This window comes from Pimephales promelas, chromosome 21 (assembly GCF_988280905.1).
Source record: "Pimephales promelas chromosome 21, fPimPro1.hap1.1, whole genome shotgun sequence".
NCBI lineage: Eukaryota > Metazoa > Chordata > Actinopteri > Cypriniformes > Leuciscidae > Pimephales > Pimephales promelas.
Genome location: NC_142789.1, coordinates 23602546 through 23628022, shown reverse-complemented (window position 1 = coordinate 23628022; position 25477 = coordinate 23602546). Strand labels below are relative to the sequence as shown.

Here is a 25477-nt window from a genome sequence, read left to right as displayed (position 1 = left end):
TACCAATGTAGTCCAAGATTAACATGGCTTCCAGTTCGACATCGTCCATGAGTGTTAACTCAAAAGTAAACGCGAAAGGCGAAGCTTGAATTAACGGGTATGTCCCTCTTTGGCTAATGTACTTTCAAGATGGAGGGGCGACATGGCGACCGACATTAGAACCCCTTACCCGTATGTATTTTCAATGGCATATTATACACTCACGAGAATACTTTATTACTTGAACGAAGTAAATATACATTAATGAGCACATATATTTTTGAAAGAACTAAGTGTTTTTAGCTAAGAATAAACTAAAAGAGTTACACAGTGTAGCTTTAAGTACAAATCTGCACAAATCTTCAGGCACAAATCTACCAGTTTCTATCAGGAATGTTTCCCGCACCTTGTTGAATCTTTGCCATGGAGACTCATCTCCAATTTCCTTTAAAAGCCAGTTGCACTTGAGCTATTTACATGCTGTAATTTGGTAGCGGATCTGGTAAAGAAAGGGATCTGCTCGTGCGCAAGGTTAAAGCTTGCAAGCAGACCATCTACGGGACACAGTGTACGCGCGTTGTGGACCCACCTTTAGGTAACAAGCTCTTTAAATAATAATTAAAAACTGCATAATTGATTTTAGACCAGATTGGTCAATGGCCAGTCTATTTCAGTTGCCTCAAAATAGCAACGTGCCAACAATGTGGTGCACAAATGGAAGCAAATGCATTAGTTATTTAAACACCATGGCGCATGATGTGAAAATCATAATCGCGTCAGGCTGAAAGCAAAAAACGTTCGTTTTTTTACGCCGGGTGTATGATAGGGCCCTTTATTTCTCTTTATCTCTGACACACACAAAACCTTTGACACATCCATGACCTTTGGATGTCTTGAACTGTGGGTAATCAGATGTCTACATGGTTGTAACTTTCTCACAGGGACTTTGCATCCGTGATCGCAGATTTCAGTCGAGACCGTTTGCGTGGCCTGTCACAAGATTTCATTCTTTCTACTTGACATTTCTGATGCTGATGTGACAACTGAGCGTGTGAACGAGAATCCCTTAACAGGAAGCAGCAGAGCCTGATGACTGTAGAGAAGTGACAGCACTTTATTGGGCGGAAGACGGCGTCCGCGCTAAATTCTCTTGCAGCCAGAAAAGTGCAATGCAGAAACACATATGCAATCAGTCATTTCTTCTCTGCCAGCGGCCTGAACAGCTCTGTGCGATCGTGCACGTCCACGGGTGTATTTTAACACCTGTCAGAACTTGGTTTGGCAAACTCGCATGTGTGAATCACTTGTCAGTATGGAGATCGTTGGCCAGCATCTGTGGGAACAGTGAGCAGTTCCCTTATCATCAGGTAGTTTGTTAAGCAACATATGTTTGTTTGTGTGTGTGTTTGTCAGGTAGCCTAGGCAGCTTCGTTGCTTCAGTAACTCCGCAGACAGGAGGTCAAATGCATATTACATGTCTCAGTCTCACGCAAGGTCCCATTACTGCTTGTGTGTCAGTGTGTATAGTATGATGGAGGAACTGTAAATTGGCAGAGACAGTGGAATAATACTTGGAAGCACATGATAAATCATGTTGCCTAACTAAAGTCTTTAGAAGAGTGTGAGTTTAGATGCTTGGCACATTGGCTTTAGTGTTGGTTGGCACATAGAATAGATTAAGAGGAACGAATCACGCACTGCACATATTTTATTACTCATATCTACATGTAATGTATACCTATATAGAGTTATGTAGGATCAAAGAATCACGGTATCAACAAACATATTAACAACATGTTCAACATTGATGATAATAATAATAATATATGTATACTGAGCAGCAAATCAGCAAATTAGAATGATTTCTGAAGGGTCATGTGACACTGAAGACTGGAATAATGACTGCTGAAAATTCAGCTTTGCCATCACAGGAATAAATTACATTTTTAATGCAATGTTATATGTCAAAATATTATTTTTAATGCAATTTTGAATAAATAAATGCATCACTGATTGACTGGCATAAAAGAATATTATGCCAACCAACCCTAAATGGAGATGCAGTGGACTAGAATGACCTAGAATGCTAAAATATTAGTAGGACAGCTTTGAACAACATTTGGGTCTGAATCTGTAATTTTCTGCTTAGTTGAATGCATTCACACAAACACACATATTCATATTACCCAAAGGACAACTCAGCACCTATGGCCACGCTTAAAAGCTGTAGAAGCCTTAAAAGCTCCTTCTCGCGGCTTTGCATGTGGCTAGTGAAGCAAAGCAAGAGTGATCTTAAATTGGACTAAAAAAAAGCAGTTAAACATCCCAAATTACTTCCTCCAACTTGTCTTTCTAATTTAAATAAAAGATTTCCTCCAGCATAAATGGCCTTCTACGTTCCCCTTAAAACAGAGGGAAAAAAGCAAAGTCTGTCTCGTTCAAACTAATGCTGGCACGTTTTCCAGAGCATGCAATACACTTACATTCCCCTGACCAACACTTTTTCTACATTTCCTTGTGTTTCGCATCACTTTGTGCACCCGGATGGAATAAACATAAGCATTGTCTATTAAATGAGGCAGAAGGGGAAGTCTAACGCGTGTGTACCTTATCTTGTAGGCGTTAATTGTTGCCACATACAGCAGATGAAAGATTTTGATTGACAGCTCCCCCACCATGTGCTTCTCTGCTGAGGCTAGTCATTAGCTCTCCTTTCTTGAGCAGCAGTTTGTGCTTTCTGAATTAGAAAGTAACAGAGATGGTGTGTGAGAGAGGTAGACATCTTCGAATATCACTCTATGAATAAAATACAGAGACAGACACATTGTACGGCGATCATTCATACATGCCCTGTCTCTTGAAACAATACATGGTCTATAAGACCAGGAAGAGAATGTTAACTGTTAGCATACCCTTGCCTTCATCTCAATGGCACTTGCTTGGCTGATTGGAAGTACATTGTTTGAATCTGCCATGCCATCTTTGCTGATGGGTGACATCATGACAACACTGATTGGCTGATGACATTATACAGTAGGAACAAAGATCCAAATCCTTCCTTCCTTCTTCCAGTCTCTGTATTGGAAAAAAGTAAATCAGACAAGTATTTTAATTTGCCTATATTTCAATAAGTCTTTTGTTCAGTTGAAAGGAAAAACACATGGCGATAACTAAAACATAAACTAGCCATTAACAAAGCAACACTCACATTCTGCTTAATAATGGGTTTTCAATGTGATCCTGAATCCCTGATGTTTTATGATATACTGAGTTTGCATGCAATTTAAATAAAGTGAGATTGTTGAGAAATTAAGACAATTCAAGAAAGCTTAAATAATAATTCTCATATACAGGCTAATTTAATGAATAATTTATATACATGATATGTATATATACAGTCATATACAAATCATTTTATAATTATAATGGTCTAATTATCAAATTATAATGTAATAATTTTTTTTCTTGTTATTTAATTTAATTTAATTTAGTTTTGTGTCTGGTTCTTTCTGTTGCTGCTGTTATACCTTAATTTTCTTTCAGGGATCGATAAGTGAGAAACAAAGGGTTTAGTTTGTAGCTTCAGTGCGTTATAAGTTAAATAAAATTATATGAAAAACAGGAAGTATACCTACAGAGAATGCTATACCTCTTGTTAAATTTGGCTTTTCGTGACGCTGACATCCATTACTATAAAGTATAAAAAACACTGTTCCATGTCATATAGGCCTACATAAACAAAACTTACTTGGTTAACTTTTATTTTTAGGAAACTAGAGAGCAAGCTGACCCAACCATTACTCACGGGATGGTGACATCTAGTGGTGTGGAGGAAGAGCTACAGGCGCAGTTATCACATGCATAATGGTATTGGAGAAATCTCAGCATAACATATTCACAATCACAATACATTAAAGTCTGAATAACAAGTGACTGGTTCAGTGAGGTTCAGGGATCGCCTACAGGATGGCGTGAGAAAAGTTTCGGCGTGTCCATGCCATGGTGATATCTCCTTAACAGAGGCTTAAATGCAGACATGGTTCACAGCTGCACTGTCTTCTGTACTGCAAGTCATCATCTTGCATCTTAAATGGACTGGATGCTGAACCTAACATCCATTGACCTTGTCTCTCTCTGCATTTGTCTATGACTCATTTCTAATGCAAGTCGATCTAGCACTGGCAGTTAATATATAGCTTTACTAAAAGTATTCTTACATACACTGAATGTTTTATATAATACTTGCATTTTGAATCCTATATGGTCATGCATCATTTAAGATGGAAATGAGTTTTTGAGCTAACCTATAGTGAACAGACATGTTGTACTTTGTCAGCCTCTTAGTTGGTAATGTAGATTTCATGCTATAGTCTTTAACATTCTGTGAAACTGCATGAGTTGGTCTGTTCACCCATTCGTCCATCCGCGATTGCAACCACCATCCAACATGTTCATGTGCATAAAGAAATCTTCTCTGTCAGGTTCATTCCTCCACTTTCTTCTTGGATGACTAGTGCAGTTTCTTCACTCATGAAGAACTGAAATGCACTCTGACTCTATGAGGAGTGGAAGCCAACAAACACAATCACACATTAAAGAAATCCTTCCCAACATGCACAGAATGAGCCTCATATAACTATAACTTACATCATTTTACGTAAAAGTATATTATATACATTTAAATGTACTTAATTTATATTAATAATACAAATTATTCTTGTGAAATTCTTATTGCAGGCACTGTAATCCAAAAGAACTATTATTATTAGTAAGATTTCTTAGCACTATTATTTTCATGACAACATTTTTTCCCCATATTCCCATTATACAGTAATGAAAACAATCCTGTCCAGAAAAATATGTAATTAAAAGGAAATTGCAGTAAGGGCATCATACTGTAAAACTAAATTGCGGTAAGGGGATCTTACTGTAAAATTAAATCACGGTAAATTTGGTAAAAACCACACCATCATAGTTTAGGGGTAAATTTATGTAAATGTAAATATATTATTATTTGCATTAAAACTGTAATAATGATATTTTATGGGGGTAAATGTCAGATGGCATTATCTAAGTGATCTTTTTTAAAATATATATTTCTTTTGATTTTCACCCAGACATTTTGCTTCATTTTTATGAGATTTATTCACACAAATCACATGCAGCCTCACATGTTATTGCTTAAATAAAGCACTAAGCACACCTCAAACACAACTCAAAAACATCATCAGACAATTGACTCTCTTTCTTTTGTTTCTGCAAAGCTAAAGCTAGATTTTTAGCTACACCTGTTCTCTTCTTTCTCCAGAGGACTGGAAGAAGTGCTAGTGTGCTAATTTGATCACGCTCACACCTTTCCGTCTATCCCCAAGCACACTGCCTGTCTCTCTCACTCACATGCACACACTCACACACACAAACATGATATTCGCTCATATCAGTCTCTTGCAGTATTGACACCCCACCAGGAGCTGCCATGGAAACCAAATCAAATATAAGATTTCACTTCTCAATAAGTGCAGTGATGAAAAAAAGAGAGAAATACACAGAGAATCGTCAATGGATGGAAAGACAGCAGTAGGGAGTGAGAGAAGTACTAATTATCTCTTCATCCACTCCTGGGAGACGGATTACATTTCATATGGTATTAGATGGATGAATATATCCTTGAGTACATATTCATTCAGACATGAAATAACTTCCATGTCTGAAAAGTCTGTCCGAGGTGAAATATGACTTCATGGGTGTGACATTGCAAGCATTGCGCAATTTCTTCACTTCATTAGCACATGTCTGCTTATAAAAAAGATGAACAGAGAGAAAGGCAGACAGAAACTGAGAGTGTTTTGCATTAAATTAAAGGATGTTCACAACCACACCTCATACCGTGTCTTTTTCAGTGCTCTCTCTGACTGTATAATACAGAGATATGATCTCTGAACACTAATGTGGCCTGAATAATGGCTTTTTTTTGGGGGGGGGGGACACAGAGAATGTTGACCTCACTTCACATTTGCTGGTAAAGCACCTTTTATTCTATCTCTACAGTGGCACTGCAGTCAATTTGTGGATTAGCATCCAAAAGATTAATTTTTAATTTGGCCAATCTGAGACATTTAAGTGCAATCCTATTAGATCTGGCTCACTAGAGACTACTACATGTTTAATGAGGATTTCACCACTCCTGACCATGAATATATATGGTATCAAGGCTGACAGGCCTATTTTATGCAACACAAATATTTGTGTTGCATATATTACATCGTGTCTCATGGCATTCATCAGATTTGCCTTGACTTTATGTGTAAACTTTGCACTTTATGTGTAAACTTTTCTCACAGATAGATCCTTCAGTGTCACATGGAGAGGTGAGGTATCCAAAGCACATCAACTGACCACAGGTGTTCCCCAGGGTTCAGTTCTTGGACCGCCCCTCTTCTCCATTTACACCAGATCACTGGGACCCATCATACAGGCACATGGTTTCTCTAACAGTACCATTGCTATGCCGATGACACCCAGCTCTACCTTTCATTTCAACCAGATGATCCCACAGTACGATTCCCAAGCTGTTTGGCAGACATCTCGGCATGGATCCATGGATCCATGGTTCCTCGACAAGGAACATCACCTGCAGCTCAACCTGGCTAAGACTGAGCTTCTCGTCCTCCCTGCCTCTAGAGCACGACTTCACTATCCAGCTAGATTCTTCCTCAATCACCCCATCAAGGTCAGTCAGAAATCTTGGAGTAACCTTTGATGATCGGCTGACCTTCACAGACCAATAAACAACATCAGGAAGATCAGGCCTTTCCTAACTGAGCAGGCGACACAACTCCTCGTTCAGGCCCTAGTCATTTCTCTTCTGGCTAGACTTCCATCATGTGCAATTAAACCTCTACAAATGATCCAGAATGCAGCAGCTCATCTGGTCTTGAACGAGCCCAAAGGGCCCACGTCACTCCTCTGTTCATCTCTCTGCACTGGCTACCATTCGCGGCTCACATCAAGTTCAAGGCGCTGACACTTGCGCACAGATTGACCTCAGGATCAGCTCCCTCCTACTTCCACTCATTACCACGAATACATCCCTAGCCGAAGCCTACGATCAGTCAATGAGCGACGGCTCGTGGTACCACCACAGAGAGCCTCAAAATCACTTTCCAGAACATTGACATTCACGGTACCATGCTGGTGGAATGATCTCCCCAACCTCTTCCGGAATGCAGAATACCTGTCAGCATTTAAAAGGCAACTGAAAACTCATCTCTTCCGTGAGCACTTAACATAAAAAAAAATAATAATACAAATAAAAAACCCTTTTCTTTTAAATCCTTGAACATTGTATTTTGAGCACTTCTTTCGTTGTTTTTGGCTCGCTTGGTTTAGTTCTTAGTTGTAAGTTGCTTTGGATAAAAGCGTCTGCTAAATGACTAAGTGTAAATGACAATGATCCAACGATCCAATCAATTCCCAATGGACTAAATCAAGCCCTGTCCTATATTTTTCTTGCCCGAGAAGTTTCACTGAGATGTATGTCACAATTAGGAATAAAAGACTATCACAACTTCTCATGCCGACTTTAAATGAATGAATAAATAATATTTGTTCTCTCCGTAGTGATGTTTCATCAAGGCTCTAGACCCCTTGAGTCAGACCTGTTAGTCAATGTTGCTGTGCTGGGAATCATCTCTAATCATCAAACATGCGGACCACAAACACTACAGAGCTCCTTCAGTTGTAGTATGTGGAAGCGTTTGTTTTATACCGTGCTATTTGAATATTTAGTTTCACACAAATAGTCTAGGATATGTTTTAGTTGACATCTTTCATTTCAATATTTCTTCAACAGATCAGCAGATTTAATGCATCAATTAATGTGTGGTCAGTTCACGCTCTTGTGAATTGCTTCTCTTGGTTTGCAGCCAGAACAATGACACTGCAGGGGAGGTCTGAATATTTTGTCTGAACGTCTGAATCATCAACAAATGTCTCAAAAAAACAAACATATTCACCCAGAGCTGTTATTGCACTCCTAACCCTGACATCTCCTAAATTTAACCGCACACACTTTCAGTCTATGTTCTCTTTAAAAGGCTAATTTTCCAATGCAGGCTGGTCTCGTTCTGAGGTGTTGGAGACGAAAGATCTAATTCTGTCACATCTAGAATGAGCTGCATGGGAACGGGCTGTGGAACATAGTATTTTGGGTTGGCTTTAGTTTGGTTTCCCGGACCCTGCAGGAATGACCTGGCAAACAGCTAAGGTTAGTTAAGCTCCCAGTGGGAATTGTGTCCTTCTCTGTCTGACAGTTGGGCTGCATGAATCATATTTGCTCATGAATTTGTTTACTTTATTTAACAGTGCCTGATGTCTATAGTGCGTGACTGGACCAGGGTCAGTTAGAAGTTTTATAAAGGGAGTGTTTGCTATTGTAAGATGTTACATGTCAACTTTATATTCTAAAAATCGTAACACGACATTTTACAGTGTCAATTACACATATGGACCTACAAGTAACAATTTGTGACATCTGGAGGAGGATGCCATGAAGTTTCAGACTAATTATCTGTAAATCTTCTGTAAATCTGTTTTAAATGGCCTGCAAAAGCATGGATTGGCATAATTCATTCTGCCTGTTCTCATGAGAAAATGTGGATTTGTACCTGCAGGCCAGTATTTTGGGAAAACTTATTCATAGCCACATTTTCCACATGAGATCCGGGTAAAATAATGGCAATCGCAATAACAAGAACAAGATTATTAATATGCTTGTCTGTTAAAAACTCATTGCTGTGGTGTTTTGGGTGTTGGTTGAGGTAAACTGAATCTGTAATGTTAAAATATATATCAAGCTCCCAGGAACTAAAGATAAATATTTTCTTTAAACATAAATTTTATAGTCTTGGCCAAACAAACAAGCTAATGAAAAAACGGTTTCCCACCGTCTCTGAGATTTCCATGGGTAATATTTTCCATGAACTAAGAGCTACCGATTATACAGTAAGCTATAAATCCACTCCCTGCATCATTTATGATGTCCAATGGAGAGCCATTTGCGAAGTACACTTCAGCATTTCTGATAAAGGGGTCGGATATTTTTAGCAGGTTGGAGTTTGAATGTTTTCAAAGAGGTGGGTTTGTGCTTAAAGTTGACATGCAATGGAAACTGTGATAATTTTTCTTCCCTATTGTGACATACGGTATATCTGAGTGAAAAACAGACTTGATTTTGTCCATCATAAATTGGTTGGTGTTGTTTGTTAATTGGAGTTGCTGGAGTTGAGGCCTTATTGGCTATGTTCACACTGTGAGTCCAAATCCGATTATTTGTGTATCCGATTGGAATCTGGTCCAAATTATTTATTGTCCACACTGTATATCGCAACTGTTCGGATCTGATTTTATTTTCATTTTTCATTGGGCACACACCAAAAACAACAACGACAGCAACGTGGAGGGGTTTGAAAAAAAGTTGTTTTATTTATAACATGACAATGACAATCTCCATTGCGGTAATTTCTACATTGCGGTAAGTAACAATCTCCATATATTGTAATTTTCTGCTCAACTGGCTCTGTGTAACAACGTAACCTTGTTTCTGCAGTGACTTTCAACATGTTTCCTATAACAACGTTTGACATGTTTATATGGCGTGAGAAAGTTAAACCAAGTGAAATCCGATTAGTAATGGATTTCCGGAAATGCGATTTGAATGGGATTTCAAACCACACATCAATACAAAACGGATTTTTAAAAATCGCATACCATACCATTTTTTTTTTGCATTTGATCGGATTGCAATCTGATATGCACACAAATCAGATTTGGACTGACAGTTTGAACAAGGCTATTGTCTCTCATTTGCGCTGGTGTATGCAGTATGATTGATGATCTACCATCATTATAACAACTACCTGCAGATTCTATAAAATGCATTTTTTAAAATCTCTTCCAATAAACCACGTATGGCTGAAGCTTAAATGACTTTCGTAATTGCTATGACCAACTGAACTGAATCTCTTGTAGTTGCAAACTAACTAGTTAAAACATGCTAAACATTATTTTTTATCATGCTTACATAATAAATAAAGTCAGCAGGAAGCAGAGGCCAGTCAATGTAAGACATTGGTAATAAATATATCCCCTTTAAATGGAAATATCTATTATTTATGTAAATTAGCCATCCTCAACCCAAGCACAAGCATTACTCTTCACCATAAGTCTTGAAAGCTCTTTTAAAGCTACACTGTGCAACTCTTTTAGTTTATTCTTAGCTAAAAACAATTAGTTCTTTCAAAAATATATGTGCTCATTAATGTATATTTACTTCGTTCAAGTAATAAAGTATTCTCGTGAGTGTATAATATGCCATTGAAAATACATACGGGTAAGGGGTTCTAATGTCGGTCGCCATGTTGCCCCTCCGTCTTGAAAGTACATTAACCAAAGAGGGACATACCCGTTAATTCAAGCTTCGCCTTTCGCGTTTATGTTTGAGTTAACACATGAACGAGGTCGAATTGGAAGCCATGTTAATCTTGGACTAAATTGGCCACTGTAGGTGTTAAAAACGAAATCGGAATTGAGAGGAACAGAAACTAATATTCACTGGATGGTCATATACCTTTTCGCCGCTAGATAGGGGTAAAAATCACACAGTGTAGCTTTAAATCCCCAAATAACAGAACATTAAGTTCACTAACACATCATGCTTAAAAACACTTGCTCTCCCAATCCAGGCCAAAGCATGCTGAGAATTAGAAATTCCCAGTCCAGTTTTAGCAATTCTAAGCTAACACCAACACAGATGGATTTTGCAAATTCTAATGGATTGCACATAATGTCAAAAGTTGTGCATTATTATTTTAAGTAAATTAAGCAGGCCATAAAATTCAGATTTAGAGTGTGTTCCTGAAAATTATAAGTTGTTAGAATTCCAGATATTTAAAGTAAACCAAAAAACGACATCATCAGGTATTTTTTTTTTTGTTGTTGTTGCATTATTTAATGTAGGAATAATGTTTCTTACAGTAGATCTGTAAAGGGCCCAAGCTCCCGTTTCACTAGCGGTGCAAAATCTGTGATTGTTGAGCATATCTAGAATCAAAAACATGACCTTGAATTCAGCACATCTACAAATTACTCTAGCGCTCTACCTCAGTACATTCATCCTGAGAAACGGTTAACTGCAATTCACAGAAAAGCGCTCCATAATAAACCCTGATTTGAGAGGCAGAGATTCCTCAGTCTGAAATGCCTGTTACTCTCAGCGGTAAAGGAAGATGGCAATGATGGAGTCTGCCGCCTGTGTATTTTGTCATCAAAAATAATAAATGTCAATTTCCAACCAATCCATATATAAGCCAGTATTCACACCGGTATTCACTGAGATGAATAGATGTGAGCGCGCAAGGTCTATTTTCTCTCTGACATTAATGGTTTCATAGATGAGGAATCAATAGTGACAAGTTTATAAAAAGTTGTTGTTGATGTAGTTTGTGTGTGTGTGTGTGTGTTTGTTTACAAGACTGCCTGACATTCAAATTATGAGAGCTTAGAATGTAATAACCAATTTCTGCTTCCTGTTGATATTGATGCCCCAGGTTTTTTTTTTTTTTTCTAAAAACAATCAGTCTATTTCTCCTAGAGCAACAGGGACAAGATTTCATAGGTAATTATTAAACATTCTGCTTGGCACCTCAGGAGATCAACACGCTGCAAATGATGCTATAAAGCCAAGCTTCTTAGGTTTTAAAAAAAGCAAGATTACAGTGACTAGAAAAATTGAATAAACCCCTTAAGGAGAAATTTGTGAAACTTGATCAAACATTATTGCCATAAAGCTTGCTTACTAGATTCTAAATATCAAAGGACTTTTGATTACATTATCAGCTAATAAGATTAATTCCACTGATGCTAAGAATCATTGGTCATGTGCACATTACACTACTGCTATTACACTACTAATTTGTCAAGCTGTCTAAATGTGTCATTTAACCTTTTAAATGTGCCAACCAGCCCTGCTGTCTATATAATGGATGTTGGCCAGTAAAAGCAGAGACCCCGGTTCAAATCCCGCACGGAGCAGGTCGAGTTGGCCTGGGTACATTTGGTGCCGTGACCCGGATGGGAATGAGGTTTAGGCGGGGTGTGTGTAACGGACATAAGCCAGCGAGAGCTGTGCGTGTAAATCTCCCTCCCCTAGCCTCAAGTGGTGTGCTAGCAGCGGTGTTTTTTAGCATCCTTGTTAGCACGCCCGGCTCCCACGCCGCAGACCCCGGTTCAAATCCCACTCGGAGCGTGTCGGGCTGGACGGGTTACATTTGGTGCCGTGACCCATATGGGAATGAGGTAAGGGTGGTGAGTGTAACGGACGTTGGCCAGTAAGAGCTGTTCATGTAAACCTCACTACCCTCAAGAGGCGCACTAGCAACTGCGGTTTTCAGTGTCCTTGTAAGCAGGCGCTTACAAAAAACAGACATGGTAACCCTCAAAGAGAGCAATTTATTTATAAGCAGCTTTGCAAGCATAAGTAAAACAATGCTGTCTGTCAGTTGTGGTTTATTTCAAATTGCTAGACATAGGCCTAATGCACTTTTGCTCCCTTATATTACATAATTTGGCATGACAATATAAGTAATAAAAATAAAACTCGCCTAACACAAAATGTAATCTGTAAATGACTACAATAACATGTTTGTGTTTTTTTTAAACTTTATTGTGTCTGCTTGTGTTTTTTTAAACTTTATATATGCTTCAAAATGTATACATTTTTAATTAACTTATAAAGATTATCTTGATAGCCAAAACATGTAAGGGTCACAACTCTTTGTTGAATACGGATCTTATTTTTTTTGCAATTTTCCAAAAGTCTATGAGAAAAATGCATAGCTTTTCGAACTCTATAAACAAGCCCAAAAATGCTTAAAATAAACAGACATGGCAACCCTCAAAGAGAATGAACTTTAAACCTTTCAAAAGCATGAATCAAACAATATGCATGCAATTGTGTTTTATTTAAAACTGCCAAACATAATGCATTTTTGGTCACTAATTTTAAGTTGGCTAAAAGTTGGCTTTAAGTTGTGTTCACAGCTTTGATACACCTGACGTTGCTATGGTTGCCACTGTCAATCATCGCAACCCGTGCACCCGTCCACACACAGAATTTCAAACTCGCCTCATTTTTTTGTCAGCCGAACCCATTTAAACTAAAATATTTACTTCAAACCTCCCTTGAGATTATTAGTAATATTTCAATCTATAACAACACATTCGCATGTTCACAGTTCTCTGATTTTGGTGCCCCTAAGCGACATGATCATGCGGGGGAAGAAAAATTTGATGGGATTTCTCTCCCAAGAAACTTATGTGAAAATGAAGTCAATGTTTCTCCAAAGAAAGTTTTATGAAAATAATGTCGATGTTTCTACCAAAAAACTATGCGTTCACTTCAAAAATGTTGAGTTCTTTGCGAGCGAATGCAAAGTTTCTCTGGGAGAAATATTTCACAAACCCACTTTGGGAACATCTACACCTGTCAAGGGAGGTGCAAATCAAAGCAGTTTTTTCAGGAAAACTTTTTTTTTTTTTAATAAAAAATTCATATCCCCCAGGGGTTGATCCCCTTGATTCGGAGAATTTACTCCAGTGTTTAAATGCATTTGTTATATCCCCCAAAATATTTTAGTGTGCATGTCGCCAATTATGTTCCCTGTGACATTGATTTATATTTGGTATCCAGGACCCACAGAAAGGTCGGTCCGAGTTTCCAGCATGTTCTGTGTGTAAACGGCTCTCCCGAAACCACCCGCACAGCTCTTCGCTTTGAAGTCCCTGCATCCTGACAGTAGAGTGCCTGTGTGAGGACCGGGACTAAAATGTGTTCATTTTTTTCGGCAGATAGCCCAGCGACCCCCCTCTATGTTACTAATTAAACTTACGGCTAGTCCCTCAGTTCCTCCACATGCATTGTCGAGTGTTCGTTGCCACCGTGGGTAATCCTTTGAAAAGGGGCTTAAAGATTTTCAAGGGAGTCTTCTTCAAACTAGCCACCATCACCTTATCCGCACTCTCACGGTGATGGGGATAAATGAATTTCTGGAACAGCCTCGGTTTAAGTGTGCACACACACATACGCATGCAGATGTGATTTTCAAACGGAGATCATTACCATAGTGCATTTCACACAATGGATTTATTGAACCAAAGAAAGCTGAGGTAGTGAAAAAACTAGAAGAATGAGTTCATTAAGATCACAAAATGATTAGAGGAAACAAATGCAGATGACCCTTAAACCAAGAGGGAAATTACCAGATGGCCTTTACCCCCCTCAAACCAACAACAGATGATGGCTGATGACACTTTATATTGGGGGGAAAAAACTTGCCAATACAGAGATACTCAAAGATGAAATCTAATCCAAAACGGCTGCACATGGCCGTGACAACAGGGATTTAAGAAAATATTAAAAGCCCATCAATGTGAAAATGAAAGGCAATTCATGTGAAATCATCAATTCAAGAGTAGCACTTAAAGGACAAGTTCGGGATTTTACAATTAAAGCCCTGTTTTAAGATTGTTTCTGATGAAATAGAATGGACAGATGCTGCTGTCACGAAAATGTTCGTTTTCTGTGGCACCTCTACAATGTTAGCATAGGTGCACAGGCACAATCCTATATAATAAAACGCATAAAACTTTAGTTTACAAAGACGTGAAAACTCACCGAGTGGTCTGGGGTGTTCACTGATATGCTCAGAAACAGAAATGGGGTTGTTTGTTTTGCTTTCTGTAGTTATGCAGTTGCAGTATCGTAGGCTACACTATACAAGTGGGTTGCTTGCAATTAGCAAAGGTGGATTATCGCCACCAACTGGGCTGGAGTGTCTATTATTCAAGCTCTCGAAGGAAGAATGTATGGTTGTGAGGCGTTCGGAAAAATAGGTCTACAGTTTTACAACGAATGGTAAAACACCTGTTATGGTGTATTTTGCAGCGATTTTTGTGTGAGCATATCAGTGAACACACCAGACCACTCGGTGAGTTTCACGTCTTTGTAAACTAAAGTTTTATGAAGGATTGTTCCTGTGCACCTAAGTTACCTAAGTTATGCTACCATTGTGAAGGTGGGGTGGTGCGACCACAAACTGAAAATTCTCGGGACAGCAGCATCTGTCTAAAAAACAATCTTAGCCATTCTGTTTCATCAGAAATGATCTTAAAACAGGGCTTTAACTTGCCCTTTAAGATATGGAAGATGTTTTCACAAATAATACACTAAAAATTAATTCATATGGGACTGAGCAAAATGTCTCAAACAATAAAACTAGGGCTGTCAAACGATTATTCGCGATTAATCGCATCCAAAATAAAAGTTTGTGTTCACATAATATATGTGGGTGCACTGTGTATAATTATTTTGTATATATAAATACACACACATGCATGTATATTTAAGAAATCCTTTTATTTATATATCAAATATTTATATTTATATATAAATCTATATACATGAAAATATTTCTTAAATATATACAAGCATGAGTGTGTATTTATATATATATATATATATATATATAAAATAATTATACACAGTGCACCCACATATATTATGTAAACACAAACTTTTATTTTGGATGTGATTAATCACGATTAATCATTCGACAGCTCTAAATAAAACAAACAATATTATCGATATTTAAAGCCACTTTTTTCACAAGTTTTTTTTTCAATGCTTTTACCCGCCACAAAAATATAATGTTTTTGAATTATCTTTATTTTATTTTATTTTTTAAGGATGCATATTGATGTATAAGAGATTATAAAATTTGGAGATTGGATGTTTAATTGGGCGTGCTTATTTTTCCTATTTTGTAGGATTTTTTCCATTTTTTATGTCCGATTCTGTTGCATGCATTGCATTTTATTTCCGCACAAATTTCATTTTAGGAAATGATTGCAAAAAAATGACGGCCAAAAAAAACAACAAAAAAAAAAACAAAAAAAAAACCGTGTTCTGTCGACCAGTGCATCTCTCTATGAAATATTGATAAACACTGTGTAAAATGCACAGATGTTATTATGAAGAAGACTGAAACAGAAGGAGCCATGTAAAGAGCTGTTTGAACATGGCTCTTCAACGAGATCTATTAATCGCATTCATGAGAATGAAACTCAGGCAGGAGAACAGAGTCCTAAGCAGCCTGTTCTATTAGAGCACAACAAGACAGGAGCACAACTCCAGATGTCTCGCGCTCTCAAAGGGACAGAGATATGGACAGAGTAAATGAGTGGGAGAGAGGGAGGAGAAGAAAGAGACTGAAATCACAGATGGTTTCGAGGCCCGCTGGGATAAGGAATTTTCGATGAGTAGTTTTCTTTAGACAAAACTAGAAGTGAGCCACACACACACACACAGAAGGCTTTATGAAGATCATCAAGGGCATCAGTGTCTCTCTCATGATAGTGTCATTACGGCCATAGATCAGGTGTAGGGGAATCTGTGTGACAAGATGATTTGACTGGTCTGGTAGGCTTGTTTATTATACATGTGAATATAAAAGGATACATACATAAAATAATCATCATTTCTGAGAATGCTCAGATGTTATAATCATGTGCTCTAGTCGCAATCTTCCATATGAAATATAAAACATGTTTCTCTGACCTGCCTGCATTATGTATTAGAAGCAAGAAACTGTGGATTGATTTTCTGTGTATTGGGTTTCAAATTGATTCTTAGATTTATAATACGGTGCATGTAATACAAGCCCCAAAGGACCTGCAAAGCATTTTATTTCTTGCCATATGGTGTTTATGGGACATGAAATACTCTTGGGAAGTTGATATCTACTGCAGAGTGATACTACATATAGGCTACTTATTTATTTTTATCTATAATTAATTGTTATGCATCATAACTGAGACTGCATATGCATATTTGTTTATTAAATAAATGTAGTTGTCACATTGCAGGCCATGAAAAATAAACTTAAAGGTGTTTTAAATTGTATTCATGACATGGCTCTCAGTTATACTTAATTATGGCTTGATATTGCTATTTTGCTATCTGCAAAGAAAAGTCAAAGGATATAGTGGCAATGAAACATGCCTTAATGGACACAGATGTGGGTGTTTAACAAGTAGACCGGGGGTAACCTATAGCAGTCTGTGGCTGGGCAGGAAACAGAAGGAGAACAAATCTCCGGAGACCATCACCACACAAAAGCACTTAAGAAAAGATATGAACTAAATGCCCAAGAAAAGTGTGTCAGAGGCTGTCTGAAAACTGGAGAAACGCTCCTGACCTACTTACAAGAGAAGGATGAAGAGATGTGTGCACATACACAGAGACGGCTCTTTCTACGGTTGCATGAGAATCTGGGGTCCACTTCATGTGGAACATGATTATGTAGAAGAGATAGGAAAAGTTATTTATTTAGGAAAAACATATTCTTAAAGGGATAGTTCACTTTGAAATTCGTTTTTGATATGCTTTAGCTTATAGGGCATCCAAGATGTAGGTGTCTTTGTTTCCACAGTATTTTCAGTATTTTTATTTTTCGGTCAAACCGTTGTTGTCTATCAGTCATATAATGCAGGTTTAGGGGGTCATCCCTCGGTTCACCTCAATGAGCATGCACAGAAAAGTCAAAATTAAACATGATTCAATGACTCGTAAATGTATGCTTTTTGAGGTGAACCAAGGGAGGACCCCCTAAACCTGCATTATATGACCGATAGACAACAACGGTTTGACCGAAAAATATCAAAATTGAAAATACTGCGGAAACAAAGACACCTACATCTTGGATGCCCTTGAGGTAAGCTAAAACATATCAAAAATTAATATCAAAGTGAACTATCCCTTTAATTCATTTTGCCATTTATATCATATATATCTAGACTAGTATCTAAATACATTTTCCACATCATATAGCCTAATTTTTATGTAATTAAAATTTGTGAAATAATTAAACTATATATGAATTAGTTTGATATAAACAATGTATTTTATGAAAATTATATTTGAGGAAAAACATATTTAAAGCAAAATATAAACAATCAATGATATCAAAAGTACAATAAAATTCTCCTGTTTTAGTTGCCCCAATGTATCCCGTTTATAAAAAGTGGAATAAAAAAAATAAACCTGTCTCGGATAATGAATATACCTTCCGGAAAACAGCCTGCGTTGCAAGAACACCCGGCCGCATCCTCCATGTATGACCCACATGCCCGAGAGAGCTGAATTAGCACCATCAGCTAATGATCAGCAACCTTTGGTTCCCATCCTGCTGTAACATACAGTGAAATGTATTAGAGCAGTAAAAGCACATATAATGCATGTTTGTGTGTGCCCAGCCTCATGCTGAGCTAAGCTCCCTAGGTGGGACGTTTACCCCAGGGACTTCATGTTCAACTAATAGCCTCCGCGCCAGAAGGGGTCACTCTGAGCCTATCAATAACCTGTTCTGAGATGTCTTTACTAGCTGAATTGTTACCCCCCACCCCATCCCACCCTCTCTCTTTATCCTGAATCTGCTGTTTAAGGCAGCTAGTGCCTTTGGAACCTGCTGGATGGCAATTTGCATTTTGAACACTTCATTCTTTGCTTCGGGTAACCACATGTTCGCCTGTATCTATCTCCAAAAAAATGTCTGTCCCTCCTCTGTAATGGGATGGCAAGCAGGCGATAACGCAGATGGAATTCTACGCTTGTGTATTAAACTGGAACTGAATGAAACATGAATGAAATGAACTGAATTTCAAAGGAGTTTGTCTCAGCAGATGAGTAATAGCAACTTCTAAAAAAAGAGAAAACGGTCTCAGAGGAACAACACGCTGAGATGATAGTTCTGGAAAGCTTATGGAAATGTATCTTTGCCCTTTCCCCAGGCCCCGTTCATGAAACATTAATGTCAGTATGTAGATTCACCACCTGCCTCTCCTGACTCACTTCATTAGGGAAGTGTAGCATTGCAGAGTTGCTGCATTTCGAGAAGGAAAGGCATTGAGCCACCTGAAGATGTACAGTACTTCATGACCTGATTTGTATGTGCTGTGAAAGCATAGACTGAGGAGTTGCCCTATAATCCGAAATGCCCGAAATCAGAGCATGCAAAAAGCTTTTTTCAAAAAGACAATTTTATCATCTATAAAGTTCTACACATCCGTCTTGCATATTTGCTAACTAATCATTAATCAGGGAAAGGGGAAATGTTGGGGAAAGTATGCAGATTATGTGCATTATTGGAACAGATATTGGAAGTTTGAATTGCCCATGTTATGACCCTATTTCCAAAAAGGAACTTTATTATTTACACAATGATAAGAGAATTATCAGGAAGGATCATAAAAGGATGGAAACAGTGAAGTATCAAGAGTTAGATTGCATGAAAGTGACTACTTGAAGGTAGTTTTGATATTTTCGATATATTTCATTCATTTGGCTGAAATGTAATTTTATCTAACACACTGTAAAAAATCTTTTTATGATTAGTAATCACAACATTTTTTCTTTTGTCAAATCAACTTATATAATTTATTTAGTTCTCCTTATTTGTATTAACTCACGTTTTCCAGTTCAATGAACTTAAAATTTTTAGGCAACCAGGTTACTTACTTTTTTAAGTTAAACCAACAATATTTTTTTTACAGTGCATGATGTAGTGAAAGTGACACATCAGTTGAACATCAAAATATGACAGAATTCATCAAATTCATTACTAAAACTTGCTGAAGTTTCTGATGTTGTTTTTATTATTAAATACTGCATGATGTCACTTCCAGGAGGATGATGTCATAGAGGAATATTCTTTTAGGGATTTTACAGAATACTGGAAATTGAGGGGGGGAAAGTATAAATTGATTACCAAATAGAACTTTAAAAAAGTTTGGAACGTTTTCTTTAGAAATCAGATTTTTTTTTTAATGTTAGAAGTAAAGAATTGTGGCAAAGCTCTGAAATTATTTCAAATTCACTCAATGTTAATTGTGATAAATCAAAATAAGTCCATATTTACTAATTGTGATTCTTCTATAAAGTGGGGTGGGTTGTGCCAGTTTTTACTCAAAGTGACTTTAAAGCGAGGCCATGTAATGCCTTTAACTTAAGGATGTATATATTTCAAGATGGGGTGCATCCCATTTAACAGCATAGTGCAAACTCAAAACTGAAATCATAAATTAAACAAATGGCAGGTAAGTCTATAAGTCAAACATTGATGCATTGATCCATCTCCTCACTTCTCCAGACTATCCCCTGTGAGTATGTAGGTCTAGGTGGTCTGGATCTGGCCTACTACTTAACATCCCACTTGTCAATGCTACAGGGGAATATAAACTTCTACTCCTTTCTGGCGGAACCACCAAGTTTTTGGGGTGTGGGTAGTTTCTTGAGCACATAACCTCTAGGGATGACTCCTTCATCATTTTCTTTAAATATAAAGATGGGCTTTCCATCCACAGACTTCTAACAACTTTGCGCTGATGTCTGCACCCTCAAACTTCTCCACCAATCCAACGTTGTTATAAGATTTGGTTTTACCAGCAAAGCTCACAATGACCAAGAAACCAGCAGACAGATCCTTGTCACCACCACCATCATCATTCAGGACATCTGGGGCCTTATGTATCAACACTGCGTACATACTAAAAGACGGCGTACGCCAGTTTTCACATTCACGGCCAGATGTACAGTGACATTAACATAAGAATGTGCGTTCCTCCAAGTAATCTTCATGTCTGGCGTACGTACATTTGCCTTGATTTTTGTAGAGGCAATAAAGTGAAGTGGCAAACAGTACACTACGAATTGTTCAGTCACGCCACCACCAGTTGTCAGGCACAAATCACCCCAGACCCACAAGTTTAAAAAAAAAAATAGCACGATCCAACAAGTTAAGAGCTAACATCATGCTAACTAGACTCATTGTGTTGCCTGCAAAAGCACTAAAACGTGTGAAACGTTTTCAAACTTGTCTATCATTGTTCAGACTTAAAAAAAAAAACTTAATCGTATTAATTGTACTTGTATTTCTTGAGCTAAAATGTGCTTACCGCTCATGACATGTGTCTTCTTTGGAGGATAAGTAAAATGGCTGCCTTTTCAAAATTATGTGGTCACATGACCAATTTCTTCTATGGTTTTCCAAAAACAAGGGTTGGATCTATACTACCCCCTGGCACAAATCATCACCCCACTCTCCCCTATTGATGGCGGGGATCAAACATTCTTCATAGTGGAAAGCAGAGCTAAATGAATGTTATAGGGTTTCTCTGTACCCGTGGGACATATTATCGTTCTTCACGGGGCATTTTGATAAGATGCGTCTTCGAGCCTGTCAACATCTCTATCTGTGCTGCTCCTCTGCTGAATTTTGTTCCCATACTGAGACCAAATGAACGACTGTTATTCACCCTCCGGCAACACCACGCTGTGTCTGTGTTAGCGGCTGTCAGTCTCTAGCTCTCGCGTAAAGCTGTAGCTTCTGTTTGTGCCTGAACCTGTAAATCAGTGGGCGCGCAGACATGACTTCAGTAATAGGAACACCCATATCTGTCTATATGTCTCTGTCCACCTTAACGCTGTTGTATTTGCCTCTTATCTGGAATAGTCATGCTCGGATACCCCACAACAGTGGCCACCCTCGCGCTGCCAACGGCTTTCCTTTTGTGGCTCGTTCCTCTTGTTCTTCCTGTTGTTGTGAAATGGAAACAGACTACGGTGTGATGTCATCGCTCTATTCACGTGAAGATGAGTAATATCATGCCACCGTTCGGTTGAGGTTGCCCAAGTCAGACGGTACAGTTTGCCTATGTAAATTCCCCTTTATGCAAATGTCTGCCGTTTGCCTTATCACAAAGCTGGCCAAGGGAGAGCTCCCTATTGAAGGGGGAGGAACTGCCTAAAGCTTTTCACAAAACTCTGTGTGAGGCATTAACAAAACACAAATGCAAATTTTTCATGGGTCTCAGCTGGAGAGTCCAAATGTGCCTCAGAATGTGCACAGTGGGCCGCCCTGTGTAAACAATATAAATAAATGCTCTTGATAAATGTTCTCACCACTGGCGAAACCGGCCTGTGACAACCGCACAAAACAGAATACAGGACTGGAGCATCCAAGTAGGAAGCAATTAAATCCTGTGTCCCGCTGGGCGGATGGAAAGTCGCCCTTTACAATAAAGAGACAGGCAATGAAGAGAGAAGATACCACTAAATGTAAATGCCATGGCAACCTTGAGCAGGAGCGACGCAATGTTTCCCTAAATGGATTGCATGGCATTCCGAGACAGGCAGTCTGAGATCTGTAAATATTCCGTTGGAATGTTCTACTCTGGCTTCTGTTATATTTGAACATCATAACAGTAATGTGCTAAGGCCTACTTTGTAGCTTTGTTCAAAATTAAAGAGGTTGTTGATTGCGATTTCTCTTTTTTCATTTTAAATAGTGTGTAATGTTGCTGTTGGTGCATGAAGAGTATCTGCAAAGTTGAGGCGCTGAAAGTTCAGAGATATCGTCTTTTAAAAATCAGGAAGTTAAATGCCTACAAAAACGACTCGAATGGGACTACAACGGGTTTTAGACGTCTCTAACCCATACATTTGCATCAACCCTCCCTCCGGAATATGCTCGTTCAAATGACAGAGGAGAAAGCAGCTTACAATAAGGTTGAAATTTATGAAAAATAAGACTTTAAAAAAAAGAAAAACTATCAATACATGTCATATTGCACCCCATAAACACAATCATGCAAAGAAAAAAAGCAGTAAAACCACCCTTAAACAAAATGCAATATAATGGCCTTTAACTTATATTTTAGACCTGAACAAAAAAGAAGATATTTCAAAGAAGATGGATAACCAACGGCTGATGATTTACAAAGTATGGGAAAATACAGGCTGCTATGGAATTTAGTGGGTGAACTAGCTTTAAATATGCCAACCAAGCTTAGACGACATAAGGTCACTTCAGCTGATGACGATTTGAAGTGTAACCATCGAGTTATGAAGGATATTCCAATATACAAATGAGCTTTACTTCGAATCCTCATTTTCTTCCTTACATCCTTCCCTTGAATCCTATAAGGGTGGAGCTGAGATGCGAAGAAAGGAAAGAAGGATGCACAAATAAGAATGACAAGCACCCCATATGCCTAGTCTGACTCAAAATGTAATTTTCAAATGAAGAAATCTAGACCAGCTCCGAACAGTTGAACTTGTCAGTCTTTAGAGCCGATTCTTTTCAGTGAACCGGTTCATTGCACTGATGCAATAACAACTCACTGATTCAACGATCCGCTTAGAGCATGTCTCTTTAACGAATCACTGAACCAGGAGTAATATGAACCTTAAGCTTGATTGCACTGATTATTAATTCATTTTATGACAGTTCTTTTTGAGCAAGAGAATGTAGAATAGCAAATGAATAAAAAATAAATCAATGAACGATAGTTCTATAGGTATTTGCACGCATTCATCAGTCATTTCATCAATCTTTCTTCAACTCAAGTAGCTACAGGATTTGTATACTTGGTCCACCACTGTCCATTCTCAATGCAATGCAAATTCAAATCATAAATGCAGTTACAGTCCCTGAAGGGCCTCACACGTACCTAGAACTCAATCCAATATCATCGGGGAGGACATGGTGTTTTCCTTGAGCAACCTTGGTTAAAAGCGTTCACGTCTTTCATTCAAATCTTTCCCATATACTGAAGATCACCTTGCCTCAAGCAAAGACTCACTCATTCAAAAAAATGCCTTAGATGAAAAATACCACTTCTTTCCTTTCATTTCATTTCATTTCATTCTTTTTTTTTTTTTTTTTGGCCTTTTGGCATGCATTGAAGACGGGAATATGCGATTGAGGACTTTTACTTCAAAAAGACTTCAAAAATATAAATTTTCAGTACGCATTTTTCAGCAGGGGAGACATGGCATAGATAGACTGATGCCAGAAAGCAAGACAGCTTAGAGGAAGATTCATCTTGTTCATCCATGACCTTTGCTGCTGTGTGTGCTCTGATTTGCAGATTATATTCAAACTGACATATAAAGTTCAGAGTCAACAATGCTGCAAAACAAACTCTTGAAGGATTAGGCAGGTATATTGTGACGCTGTGCTAAACTGCAGTATATTACTTGGACTTTTGAGTTTTTAGAAGTATTAACCAAGCAGAACAAAAACTATAAAAAGGATTTTCTTGTAGCGAATGGATTTTCATGATTTATAACTTGAGCTATGACGAAAAAAAAAAACGAAGAAAAAAAAAAACGATAGAAAAGTTCTTGGAACTGATGTGTCTGGTTATTTAGTGCCATTTCTGAGTTCTAGAAGTTTGTGGGCTTCAGCATCAGTGATTCTCATGAGCTGCCTCATGGGAAAAAAGTCACCAAGTCAGCTTCTCTTACAGAGTAACCCTTAACACACTTCTGTACTCTGAAAACTGAAATCAGTGTTGTTCTTCCTGTCGGACATGTTTTATCCTCCACTCTAACAGATAGGTGTGCACTTAAGCCACGTACAAAATAAAGTGCTTTTGGGAAGATTTTAAACATTCATGATGTCAAGATGGAGTAAGGGAGCTGGGGGGTTATTGGTACGTTACAAACAGCAAGCTTTTGCACATCAGTCACTCTGCTTTGAACGAAATGTGTGTGCGTGTGTGTGAGGCATCACACAATGGCTGATCAGCAAAGACGGCTTGGCATTGCGGCCGCTTCATTTCCAATTACACGCGTTGTTGGCAAGGCAACCAGGTCACCCTCGGGAGACGACAAACAAAGTTACCTTCAGCTGCCTTGGACAAGATTTGAATCCTCCCTACGTGCTCCTGTGGCCCAGAAAGAGAAAGAGATTTGTCATTATAGCCAGATGTCTAAAGTTTTAGTTTCTGAGTTCTTCTGCTGACTCACGATACAATGTAAATGTCTTCTCATGATGACTGATGTAAAAACAGCAATTTTGCAGGTAACTTGCAATTTTATGTTTCAACCACAGATGGCGATAGAGAATTTGCAGTTCCGTAGTGCAGCGTTTTGTCATTCATGGCTTCTATTTAACCCAGACAATTATATGGCTACTCTACCAAATTATGAGGACATCAATCCATTTGTGCTTTTTAAATGTTTATGGACACTATATTATGAATGTAGCTATACCTATTGCTGCTATAACAGCTTTTATTCTTATTAAGGATTTCTGGTAGGTGCTAGAACATTACTTTGGATATTGGTCAGGTTCTGACACACTGGGCTGGTATTTTACTACAAAGTTTGTCGATAGCATGGCTAAATTTTATGAATGTATGTTAGCAATGTTTGTAGCTGCAATTGCCAATCCTGTTAAGTATGAAAGGTTTCTACTTTTGGAAATGTAGTTTGTCACTTTTTTTTTCTTCCTATTTTACAATTTCAGCCCCTCTGGCTCCCCCTAAAACCGCTTAAAAAGCATGTTGAACAGCAAATGGAGATAGATCAAAAGAATTT

At 38.1% G+C, this 25477-nt stretch overlaps 1 protein-coding gene across 1 annotated transcript in view; it reads right to left on the bottom strand.

The window, feature by feature from the left end:
- The window catches only part of egln1b (egl-9 family hypoxia inducible factor 1b), a 39749-nt gene extending 22432 nt beyond the window's left edge, over positions 1–17317 (bottom strand). The window contains exons 1-3 of the mRNA XM_089124890.1: positions 17300–17317; positions 2892–3054; positions 2587–2716 (exon numbers count right to left, since the gene is read on the bottom strand). The gene's annotated coding sequence lies outside the window, so the exon portion shown is untranslated. The remainder of the gene's footprint in view (positions 1–2586; positions 2717–2891; positions 3055–17299) is intronic.
- Between the last annotated feature and the right edge of the window lie 8160 nt (positions 17318–25477).